Source organism: Larimichthys crocea, chromosome XV, assembly GCF_000972845.2.
Source record: "Larimichthys crocea isolate SSNF chromosome XV, L_crocea_2.0, whole genome shotgun sequence".
Taxonomy (NCBI): Eukaryota; Metazoa; Chordata; class Actinopteri; family Sciaenidae; genus Larimichthys; species Larimichthys crocea.
In genome coordinates, this window is record NC_040025.1 from 1 (window position 1) to 13,128 (window position 13,128).

General features: G+C 44.9%; 2 non-coding genes across 2 annotated transcripts; both read left to right on the forward strand.

Moving 5' to 3' along the window:
• Positions 1-2,411: 2,411 nt before the first annotated feature.
• Positions 2,412-2,484, forward strand: trnar-ccu (transfer RNA arginine (anticodon CCU)). Its single transcript has one exon. It is a non-coding gene; the product is annotated as a tRNA-Arg (tRNA).
• A 7,430-nt stretch (positions 2,485-9,914) lies between these two features.
• On the forward strand, positions 9,915-9,986 carry trnam-cau (transfer RNA methionine (anticodon CAU)). The gene has a single exon. It is a non-coding gene; the product is annotated as a tRNA-Met (tRNA).
• Positions 9,987-13,128: the final 3,142 nt, after the last annotated feature.

Here is a 13,128-nt window from a genome sequence, read left to right on the forward strand (position 1 = left end):
AAAAAAAAAGAAAGAGGGCAAAAGAAGGGAGAAGAATGGCATCAGAAGGCAAGAGATGTGCAGCCCAGCGGGATGGAACAGAATCACTGACCTAACTACTGGGTCCAATCCAGGGACAGAAATATACTGGATCTGACTGATTGGTTAAACCAAAGTATCGCTCGGATGTCACCAGCTCCAGAGCTGAACGACACAATGGCCACAACGTGCTGCCCATAACCCAGAGTCATATCGAACCATCCTCTGCAGAAGACTGGTCTAGCCTCGAGCTTTCTTAACTTAATATGGCCCTCCCCCCATTATACGTGCAATAATAGTTAACTTTACAATGAATAGGCAACAGCAAGGTAACTGGCCCATCGGAGACTTTCAATAGTTTCTTGTCCATGTTTTCAAACTCACACATTGTGCGCTATGTCACACTTTTTGTGTGTATTCTCTATTCTGTCAAGCTGTACTGCTGCCTGCTCCCCCCCGGTCGTGCCCTCCCGTTCACTGTATCACAGTACAACCGGGGGCCATGGTCATGTTATTCAAACTCACACAGTGTGCACGTCGTTGCGTTCTAGTGGAGCTGACTGAAGTCACGGAACGGGTCAGTTTGTGGCTTTTGAAGCCCAGTGGCCCTATGGATAAGCACTGCCTCCTAAGCCAGGATTATGGGTTCGAGTCCCAGCTGGGGTGATTACAACAGAATCAGCTGGACCTAGCGTACTGGGGTCCAAAATCCATGGACAAAAAACTACTGTCTTCTGCCTGCTTTTTTAAACCAACTTTGAAGCGTCTTGGTCCCATAACCCAGGGTCCGATGGATCGAAACCATCCTCTGCTATAAGACTTTGTCTACGCTCTGGAGGCTTTCTTCAAGTGCTAATATGCCCTCCCCCCATTATACTTGCAATGAATGAGTTAACTTGTACAATGAATAGGTCACAACAGCCAGAGGTCTGCCCTCAGTCATGAGACTTGTGCAATTAGTTTTTTCGTAACCCCCCTCCATTTGATATGACTTGCCTGAATGAGCCCAATGTTGGTAATAAACTAAATCCCCATCAAGCAGCTGCTCGTCATCTCTTTTTACCTGAAACAGTTTGGCACTATGTCACACTTTTTGTGTGTAGTTCTCTATTCTGTCAGAGCTGTACTGCTTCCCCACCTGTCCTGCCCTCCTCTTTCACTGTATCACAGTAGCACCGGGGCCATTGTGCATTTTATCAAACTCACACATTGTGCACGTCGTTGCTTTCAGTGGAGCTGACTGAATGTCTACTTATACTTGCATGAACCAATTAACTTGTACAATGAATAGGTCAACAGCCGAGGTAACTGTCCTCAGTCTGAGACTTGTGCAACTAGTTTTCTGCGCCATTTGAGTGACTTGCCTTGAATGAGCCCAATGTGGGTAATACTCAATATCCGCCCAAGCAGACCTGCTCGTCATCTCTTTTTTACTGAAACTTTTGGCACTATGTCACACTTTTTGTGTGTAGTTCTCTATTCTGTCAGAGCTGTACTGCTTCCCCACCTGTCCTGCCCTCCTCTTTCACTGTATCACAGTAGCACCGGGGGCCATTGTCATGTTATTCAAACTCACACATTGTGCACGTCGTTGCTTTCTAGTGGAGCTGACTGAATGTCTACGGAACGGGTCAGTTTGTGGCTTTTGAAGCCCAAGTGGCCTAATGGATAAGGCACTGGCCTCCTAAGCCAGGGATTATGGGTTCGAGTCCCACTGGGGGATTGACAACAGAAATCAGCTGGACCTAGCGTACTGGGTCCAAAGCCAGTGGACAGAAAATCTACTGTCTTCTGACTGCTTTTTAAACCAACGTTTGTAGTCTCTCTGAATGGGTCAGCGAGCCTCCATATGGACTTAACGGACAGAAGAGTGGCTGCACGGAAGCGTGCTGGGCCATAACCCAGAGGTCGATGGATCGAAACCATCCTCTCTATAAACTTTGTCTACGCTCTGGAGGCTTTCTTTCAAGTGCTTAATATGCCCTCCCCCCATTATACTTGCAATGAACCAATTAACTTGTACAATGAATAGGTCAACAGCCAGAGGTAACTGTCCTCAGTCTGAGACTTGTGCAACTAGTTTTCTTGCTCCATTTGAGTGACTTGCCTTGAATGAGCCCAATGTTGGTAATACTCAATATCCGCCATCAAGCAGCTGCTCGTCATCTCTTTTTACTGAAACATTTTTGGCGACTTGTCACACTTTTTGTGTGTAGTTCTCTATTCGTCAGAGCTGTACTGCGTTCCCCACCTGTCTTGCCCTCCTCTTTCACTGTATCACGTAGCACCGGGGGCCATTGTCATGTTATTCAAACTCACACATTGTGCACGTCGTTGCTTTCTAGTGGAGCTGACTGAATGTCTACGGAACGGGTCAGTTTGTGGCTTTTGAAGCCCCAGTGGCCTAATGGATAAGGCACTGGCCTCCTAAGCCAGGGATTATGGGTTCGAGTCCCATCTGGGGTGATTGACAGCAGAATCAGCTGGACCTAGCGTACTGGGTCCAAAGCCAGTGGACAGAAAATCTACTGTCTTCTGACTGCTTTTTAAAACCAAACGTTTGTAGTCTCCTGAATGGGTCAACCCGAGCCTCCATAGTGGACTTAGACGGACAGCAAGTGGCGTCAGCGGAAGCGGCTGGGCCCATAACCCAGAGGTCGATGGATCGAAACCATCCTCTGCTATAAGACTTTGTCTACGCTCTGGAGGCTTTCTTCCAGTGCTTAATATGCCCTCCCCCCATTATACTTGCAAGAAGAGTTTAACTTGTACTGAATGGTCCAACAGCCAGAGGTAAACTGTCTCAGTCTGAGACTTGTGGCAACTAGTTTCTTGCTCCATTTGAGTGACTTGCCTTGATGAGCCCAATGTTGGTAATACTCAATATGCCGCCATCAAGCAGCCTGCTCGTCACATCTCATTGTTAACTGAAACATTTTGGCACTATGTCCACACTTTTTGGTGTGGAGTCCCTATCTGTGCATGAGCTGGTAATGCTCCCCCACCTGTCGTGCCCTCCTCTTTCACACTGTATCACAGTAGCACACGGGGGGCCATTGTCATGTTATCGAAACTCACCATTGTGCACGTCGTTGCTTTCTAGTGGTGCACTGAAGGTCTGTATACTGATGAACGGCAAGTTAACTTGTAGCATAATATGTGAAAGCCGAAACGTCCAGTCGAGACCTATGGAAAGTCTGCTCCATGGGCTGCCTAATGAGCCCAGGATGTATGGTATCGAGTCCATATCCATCGGGGATTGAAAGACAGTCTTTCATGCTTTAGCGAAGCATTTCTGGGCACAGCATGTACAAAAACTCTTTTGCTTTAGACTCCTTTTTACCAGACTTGTATGCTTCCTCATACCTGAATCTCCGACCTCCTATGGCTTTCAGACGTATCACAAGTGGGCACACGGAAGGTGGCCATGGCCCATTAATCAACCAACGACGTCGATGGTGAAACTATTCCTGTGAGCATGACGTTCTACGCGACTGGTAGGCTTTCTTCGTCGTAATGACTCCATTATCGAATGACCTACGACATGATGGCTAAGATGCCAGAGGGACTGGCCTCCTAAGTCGGACTGTGCAACTTTCTGATTGGGCTGTGCCTGAATGACCCATATGTTGGTAATTACCAACTATCGCCAATCAAGCGGACGCGGCGTCGGTACCTATAACCAGTGGTGACAAAATCCTCCTGCTTAGACTGTTTGTCTAAGCACTGGCTTTTGTAGTGCTTCATATGTATGGTCAAGCCCGAGCCCTCCCCATATGGACTTGAACGGAAGAAAGGCAGTTACTCGGTCCCAATAACAGAGTCACGATGCAGAGGAACCATCCTCGCTAGTAAACTTGTCAACTCTGAGGCTTCGCTAGCTATGCCACATTTTGAATGACATAACTAGTACTGATACAACGCAGGTAACTGTCTCGATTCTGCTTGTGCAATTAGTCTTGCATTTTGAGTGACTTGCCTTGGAATGAGCCCCAAGTGTTTGGTATCTCAATACCGACCATCAGCACGGCGCTCGTCGTATCACTCTCTTTTTACTATTCGAAACATTTTGCACATGTAGACACGTTTTTGTGTATATCTCTATTTCTGTCCAGAGCTGTCTGCGTTCCCCCCTGTTTGCCCTCACCTTTCACGGTAATCACAGTAGACACGCCACGGGGGCCATCGTGTCATGTTATTCAAACTCACCACAAGATGTGTGCACGTCGTTGCTTTCCTAGTGGAGTGACTGAAGGTCTACGGAACGTCAGTTTGTGGGCTTTGAAGCCCAGTGGCCTAATGGATAAGGCACTGGCCCCTAAGCCAGGATTATGGGTTCGAGTCCCATCTGGGTGTGATGACGAAAGAATCGCTGGACCTTAGCGTAACTGTGGTCCAAAGCCAGTGGACAGAAAAAATCGTACTGTCTCTGACTCTGTTTTTAAACCAACGTTTGTAGCTCTCTGAAGCGGGGTCAACCGAGCCTCCATATGGACTTAGACGGACAGCAGAGGTGGCCGCAGCGGAGCGGCCTGGGCCGCATAACCCAGAGGGTCGATGGATCGAAAACCACCTCTCGCTATAAAGCTACGCTTATTTGTGCTAATTGCCTCCCATATACTGCAATGCCATTTAACTTGTACATGAATAGGTCAAAGCCGAGGTAACTGCCTCAGTCATGAGCTTGTGAACATAGTTTTCTTGCTCCATTTGAGTGACGTTGCTGATGAGGCCCAATGTTGGTAATACTACAACTCAATACCTCGCCATCAAGCAGCTGCTCCGTACATCTCTTTTACTAAACATTGTTGGCACTATGTCACACTTTTTGTGTGTAGTTCTCTATTTCGTCCAAGGCTGTACTGCTTCCCCACCTTTCTTGCCCTCCTCTTTCACTGTATCACAGTAGCACACCGGGGGCCCAATTGTCATGTTATTCAAACTCAACACATTGTGCACGGTGTTGCTTTCTAGTGGAGCGACTGAATGTCTACGGAACGGTTCAGTTTGTGCTTTTGAAGCCAGTGGCCCTAAGTGGATGAAGGCCTGGCCTCCCTAAGCCAGGATTAATGGGTTCGAGTCCATCTGGGGTGATTGACAAACAGAAAAGCTTTGACCTAGCGTACGGGGTCCCAAAGCCATGGACAAAAAATCTACTGGTCTTCTGACTGCTTTTTAACCAGTTTGTATTCTCTCTGAATGGTGGTCACCGAAGCCTCCATATGGCGTAGAACGTACAGCAGAGTGGCGCGCGGAAGCGTGCTGGCCCATAACCCAGTAGGTCGAGGATCGAACACCATCGTGCCCTGCATAAGACTTGTCCTACGCCTCCTGGAGGCTGTTCCTTTTTCTCAAGTGCTTAATTGCCCTCGACGGCCCAGTTCATATATGAAGCTCAATGAGCTTAGTGATTAACTTGTACAAATGAAAGTCAACAGCCAGAGGTAACTGTCTCTCAGACTGCTTATGTTCTATAGCACTCCTGCCTATGCCCACACTGTGTTAGTTTTCAGTAGACTGTATCGCTTACTGCTGCCGCTCACTGTATGTAGACCGGGAATGGCATTTCATCATTGCCTGTGTTTAGGAGCTGATATGCACGACGTCAGTGTACAGTGCTATGGATAACTGCTCAAGCATGTATGGTTGCGATATCGGGTGATGACCGACGCGACTAGCGAGGGCCAAGCCAGTGACAATACCTGTCTTGCTGCGTTAACCACGTGACTGGGCATAACCCAGAGGTCGATGGATCGAAACAGCCTCTGCTATAAGACTTTGTCTACAGTCTGGAGCTTTCTCCAAGTGCTTAATATGCCCTCCCCCGATTATAACTTGCAAATGAATGAGTTAACTTGTACAATGATAGGTCACAAACAGCCAGAGTAACTGTCCTCAGTCTGAGACTTGTGCAAGTAGTTTTCTTTTCTTGCTCCATTTGAGTGACTTGTCCTTGAAATGAGTCCGCAATGTTTGGTAATACTCATATCCGCCATCAAAGGCACTGCTCGTCATTATCTTGTTACATTTACTGAAACATTGTTGGCAACTATGTCACACTTTTTGTGTGTAGTTTTCGCTATTCTGGTCAAGACTGTACTCTGCTTCCCCCACCTGTCTTGCCCTGCCCGCTTTCACTGGATCACACAGTAGCACGGGGGCCATTGTCTGTATTCAAAACTCACACATTGTGCACGTGTTGCGTTCTGATGGAGTCTGCTGAATGTCTACGTATACGTCATTGTGCGATGAACCATACTGTACAATGATAGCACGCAGGTCCCTCATCTGGCTTTCACTGTTTCTCCATTTGATGACGGCCTTGAGGCCAGGATAATCCGCACCTGCCGTCTCTTTTAAATTCTGACTTTTCCTGTCACCTTGTGTGCTCTCGCATGCTGTCACGTCTTGCCTCCCTCAATCATGGATCACGAGCCCACCGGGCCTTGTAGTTTCAAAGCCAGCAGAATTGTGCACGCGTTGTTCAAACTGCTGAAAGCTACGACGGTCATGTCTTTGAGGTGCAGGAAGCACCCGACCAGGTATGGTTACGACCCATGGTGTGACAAAGAATCAATACTACTGGGTCCAACAAATCTCTGTCCACTGCTTTTTAAACCAACGTTTGTAGTCTCTCTGAATGGGTCAACGCGATCCTCCAATAGGACTTAACGGACATCAGAAGGTGGCGCAGCGGAAGCGTGCCTGGGGCCCATATCCCAGAGGTCGATGGACGGAACCATCCTCATGCTATAACTTGCTAGCTGAACTTTGCTCTTAAGTTAATATGCCCCCATTTTGCATAAGTAACTTGTTACAATGAATAGGTCAACAGCCAGAGGTAACTGTCCTGCAAGTCTGAGACTTGTGCAATTAGTTTTCTTTTGCTCCAATGTGAGTGACTTGCTTGAATGAGCCCATGTTGGTAATACTCATATCCGCCATCAAGCGACTGCTGCCGTCATCTCGTTTTTAATTGAAACATTTTAGGCACTATGTCCACAATTTGTTTTGTGTGTAGTTCTCTATTCTATTCCAGAGCTGTACTGCTTCCCCACCTGTCTGCACCTTTCCTACTCTTTCACTGATCACAGTAGAACCGGGGGCCATTGTCATGTTATATCAAACTCACACATGTTGCACGTTGTTGCTTTCTAGTGGAGCTGACTGAATGTCGTACGGAACGGGTCAGTCAAATTGTGGCGTTTGGAAGCCCCAGTGGGCCTAATGGATAAGGCCTGGCCTCCTAGCCAGGGGATTATGGGTTGAGTCTCCCATCTGGGGTGATGACAACAGAATCAGCTGGACCTAGCGTACTGGGTCCAAGCAGTGACGTAAAAATCTACTGTCTCCGACTGCTTGTTTAAACCAAGCGTTTGTAGTCTCTCTGAATGGGTCAACAGCGGCTCATATGGACTTAGACGGACAGCAGAGTGGCGCGAGCGGAGCGTGCTGGGCCCATAACGCCAGAAAAGGTCGGATGGATCGAAACCATCCTCTGCTATAAGACTTGTCTCACGCATCATGGAGGCCTTTCTTCATAGTGCTTAATAGCCACTCCTCCCCAATTATACTTGCAATGAATGAGTTAACGTGTACCATGCATAGGGGTCACAGCCAGAGGTAACTGTCCTCAGCTCTGAGACTTGTGCAATTAGTTTTCTTGTCATGGATTCAACGCACACATGTGCACCTATGTCACACTTTTTGTGGTAGTTTCTCTCTTCTGTCAGAGCTTACTGCTATCCCCACCTGGTCTTGCCCGCCTCTTTCACTGTATCACGTAGCCACCGGGGGCCAATTGTCATGTTATTCAAACTCACCTTGTGCAACGTCGTTGCTTCTCTAGTGAGCTGACTGAATGTCCTACGGAAAACGGGTCAGTTTGGCTTTGAAGCCCCAGTGGCCTAATGGATAAGGTCACTGGCCTCTAAGCCAGGGATCTTGGGTCGAGTCCCTCTGGGTGATTGACAACATGAATCAGCTGGACCCTAGCGTACTGGGTCCAAAGGCCAGTGGACAAAAAATCTACTGTCTTCTGACTGCTTTTTAAACCAACGTTTGAAGCGTGGCTGCCCATAACCCAGAGGTCGCGGATCGAAACCATCCTCTGCTATAAGACTTTGTCTACGCTCTGGAGGCTTTCTTCAAGTGCTTAATATGCCCTCCCCCATTATACTTGCAATGAATGAGTTAACTTGTACAATGAATAGGTACAACAGCCAGAGGTAACTGTCCGTCATTCTGAGACTGTGCAATTAGTTTTCTTGCTCCATTTGAGTGACTTGCCTTGAATGAGCCCAATGTTGGTAATACTCAATATCCGCCATCAAGCAGCTGCTCGTCATCTCTTTTTACTGAAACATTTTGGCACTATGTCACACTTTTTGTGTGTAGTTCTCTATTCTGTCAGAGCTGTACTGCTTCCCCACCTGTCCTGCCCTCCTCTTTCACTGTATCACAGTAGCACCGGGGGCCATGTCTGTTATTCAAAACTCACACATTGTGCACTCGTTGCTTTCTAGTGGAGCTGACTCTGAAGTCTACGTTTAACTTGCAATGAACCAATTACTTGTAAATGAATAGGTCAACAGCCAGAGGTAACTGTCTCAGTCTGAGACTTGTGCAACTATTTTCTTGCTCCATTTGAGTGACTTGCCTTGAATGAGCCCAATGTTGGTAATGCTCAATATCCGCCATCAAGCAGCTGCTCGTCATCTCTTTTTACTGAAACATTTTGCACTATGTCACACTTTTTTGTGTGTAGTTCTCTATTCTGTCAGCTGTACTGCTTCCCACCTGTCTTGCCCTCCTCTTTCACTATCACAGTTAGCACCGGGGGCCATTGTCATGTTATTCAAACTCACACATTGTGCACGTCGTTGCTTTCTAGTGGAGCTGACTGAATGTCTACGGAACGGGTCAGTTTGTGGCTTTTGAAGCCCCAGTGGCCTAATGGATAAGGCACTGGCCTCCTAAGCCAGGGATTATGGGTCGAGTCCATCTGGGGTGATTGACAACAGAATCCGCTGGACCTAGCGTACTGGCTCCAAAGCCAGTGGACAGAAAATCTACTGTCTTCTGACTGCTTTTTAAACCAACGTTTGTAGTCTCTCTGAATGGGTCAACCGAGCCTCCATATGGACTTAGAACGGACAGAAGAGTGGCGCAGCGGAAGCGTGCTGGCCCATAACCCAGAGGTCGATGGATCGAAACCATCCTCTGCTATAAGACTTTGTCTACGCTCTGGAGGCTTTCTTCCAGTGCTTAATATGCCCTCCCCCCATTATACTTGCAATGAACCAATTAACTTGTACAATGAATAGGTCAACAGCCAGAGGTAACTGTCCTCAGTCTGAGACTTGTGCAACTAGTTTTCTTGCTCGTTTTGAGTGACTTGCCTTGGAATGAGCCCAATGTTGGTAATACTCAATATCCGCCATCAAGCAGCTGCTCGTCATCTCTTTTTACTGAAACATTTTGGCACTATGTCACACTTTTTGTGTGTAGTTCTCTATTCTGTCAGAGCTGTACTGCTTCCCCACCTGTCCTGCCCTCCTCTTTCACTGTACACAGTAGCACCGGGGCCATTGTCATGTTATTCAAACTCACACATTGTGCACGTCGTGCTTTCTAGGTGGCTGACTGAATGTCTACGGAACGGGTCAGTTGTGGCTTTTGAACCCCAGTGGCCTAATGGATAAGGCACTGCCTCCTAAGCCAGGGATTATGGTTCGAGTCCCCATCTGGGGTGATTGACAACAGAATCAGCTGGACCTAGCGTACTGGTCAAAGCCAGTGGACAGAAAATCTACTGTCTTCTGACTGCTTTTTAAACCAACGTTTGTAGTCTCTCTGAATGGGTCAACCGAGCCTCCATATGGACTTAGACGGACAGCAGAGTGGCGCAGCGGAAGCGTGCTGGGCCCATAACCCAGAGGTCGATGGATCGAAACCATCCTCTGCTATAAGACTTTGTCTACGCTCTGGAGGCTTTCTTCCAGTGCTTAATATGCCTCCCCCATTATACTTGCAATGAATGAGTAACTTGTCAACCTTCTCTGCTATGCTGTTTTACTGTTCTTCCCCTGTCTTCTAACTGCTTTTAAACCCACATTTGTAGTCTCTCTGAAGGGTCAACTGAGCCTCAACAAATCCTCCATGAAAACATGCCTATTTAAATTGGCAGTGTGTAAGCAGTGACCTTTCATCTCTGCCCCTATTGTTTATTTCTCGTATGACACACACTGGTATCAGATAACTAATTAATATTTACGAGCCACATAGTAGGGAGGGATCAATATGACTCTCGAATATGTAATATGATTTATAGGACATACAGAAGCTCTGCCAATTAATTTTAAATCTGTATTGTGTATGAAATAATTAGATTTTTATTTAATATTACTGAACACAAGATGGGTTTTTGATTATACACTATGGTTGGTATAAATGAAAGAAAATTATGTACGGCACTGAAACACAAAAAAAATAGATGCTGTTCAGCCCAAGTTTAGACCCCAATTGAGTAAACATTTTGTCCTTATTTTTTATACCAAAACTCATAACTCACCTCGGTCCATTGGTCTTTACAATGTGAACTTCTTCCTTGCTTCATTACACCAAGGCCACATGAAGCCTTAGAAGCCTCACACATCACATACAGTTTTCTCCTTTTGTTTTTTGCTCCGTAGTTTTGTATTGTTGTTATTTTTTTTGTAACTCATTTATTCTACTGTTATGATCATTTTTTACTGTATATACATCTATCAGCGGGGATATTAACAGGCAATAACCACTTACTGAGTAAAGAGAGACATCAGTCCATCATTATCGGGACAATTCAAGAACTTTGAATGTGTCTTCAGCGCAGGCACAAAAACCATCAAAGGTTTGTCCAAACTTTTCACTTGATTGTTGTATATATCTATATCCCTGTGTATTATATATTGTGCTTGTCAAAATTCAACGCGTTACATTTTGTCGATTAATTTTAAAGAATTAACGCGTAAAAAAATTACGCATTAACGCGGTTTTGTTTACTTCCGTTGGCGGCCGCCTTGGATTGGCCAAGTCGAGCTTTGTTTCCCAGATATATTAGTGTGTGTGTGTGATGGTGTATAAGAGGCATTAACTTAAAGCCCTCACGGAGACTGCGCCCTTGGCGGTCGCCCACATTGCCCTAGCTAAAACCGGCCCTGCTTGTTTTAGTTTACGGGCAGATCTGCCACATCCAATATGGCGGACACGTTAACGTATCGCAGCAACGGACCAACCTGCTCAGTGAGGCGTCAATGTATATATGTCTATGATTATCTATCCAACTAAAGAGAGTCTATTATATATGTCTATGATCTATCCTAACTAAAGGAGATCTATGGCGGAAAGCTGGATAAGGACGGACTTTTAGGGGGAACATTTCATGTTAAAAGGTGCCCGACGGCTCGTCAAAAACAAGGCAATTTGCACAGTTTGCAAAGCCGAATTTAAATTCCACAGAAGTACACATGACTTTAACATATCACCTCAAAGCAAACAACCTGCTGAAATTACTCCACGGGACCTCGCCAGTCTACACTACAGGAGTGTGCACTCGCAGTATATTTCCTCATTCTGCTGCTTTTTCTATTTGCACTGTGCATATGTGGACCCTAATCCAATAAATGAATAATTAAATATCTTTCTCTGTGTTTATTCTACATTATATTGATCATTTTACATAAAAAATATTCATTATGTTTCTAGTCTCAGAAAAATGCCTTTAATTTATTGATACGTTTATTCATAGATTAATCGCGATTAATCGATTAATTACAGAATTTTTTGCGATTAATTAGTTAATTTTTTTAATCGATCGACAGCCCTAAATATATATTATATATAATATATTATATATCTATAAAGATCTAGTCTATATTCTCTATATATATGTACATCAAGGTGATTGTCTTACTCAAGATAAAACTGCCCATTTTAAAACTTTTATTGTGACCAGTCCCATGCTGTTTAATCAGCATCTTGATATGACGCACCTATCAGATGGATGGATTACCTTGAAAAAGGAGTGCTCACTTACCCTTTTGTGAACAACATATGAGAGAAATAAAGATTTTGTGCGCATAAAATAAGTCTTAGATCTTTCATATGGGATGAAACATGTGCCACCAGAAACTGAATTTGAATCATTTGTATTTGAATCTGAATTGCTTAACTTGAATAATTGCATTAAAAAACTAAATTTGAATCACATAATTTGAATTTGTATTGTTCAATTTGAATTATTGCATTGAAAAACTGAATCTGAATTGTAATTTGAAATTTAATTTATTATTTTGGAACTGAATATTCAGTTCTCACAATTCAATTTCAACTTTCTGTGACAAACATCCAGGTAGTTGAGGCAGAATAACATTAGTAAGTAAGTCCATCATGTGATTTCTGCATTAATTTGCACTGATTTAATTAAGCTCTCAATATCTGTCTCAACTGCTACCGGCATCTGGGGCAGCTGCCACTGCCAATCACACCTATAGACCCCAAATCCCAAATGTGTATATAAAGCCTGCTAGTCTACATTTCTTAGTGCATCACAGGATTCTAATTTAGAATCCTGCACTAAGGGCTCTCTACCATTCATATGTGAAAAAATATGTTGTTCAATCATGCAATCATGATATAGTATATAGGAAAACAGTCGCAGTAATTATTTTTTTTATAAAATAAAAACTAAAAACAGATGATCAAAGCAGCAGTAGTTGCTGTGGCAGGTCAGTGACAGCTGTGCCTCACAGCGGCAGCAGTTGAGAGATTAATTAAGAAAACCCCACAAAATTAATGCAGAAATCACGTAATGGAAATGCTACTGCCAGCTAGTCAAATACAACTCTGACGACTGTTTTATAAAATAAAAAATAAAAACAAATGCCCATAACAGCAGCAGTTGCCATGGCACGCACGCATGCACGCACGCACGCACACACACACACACACACACACATTGGCCGAAGAGGCGTCCTGTGTATCTGCGCTCCATTGCTCTGCCTCAGCTACTCGGATGTTTGTCACAGAAAATTTTAATTGAATTTTGAGAACTGAATTTGAATTGTGAGA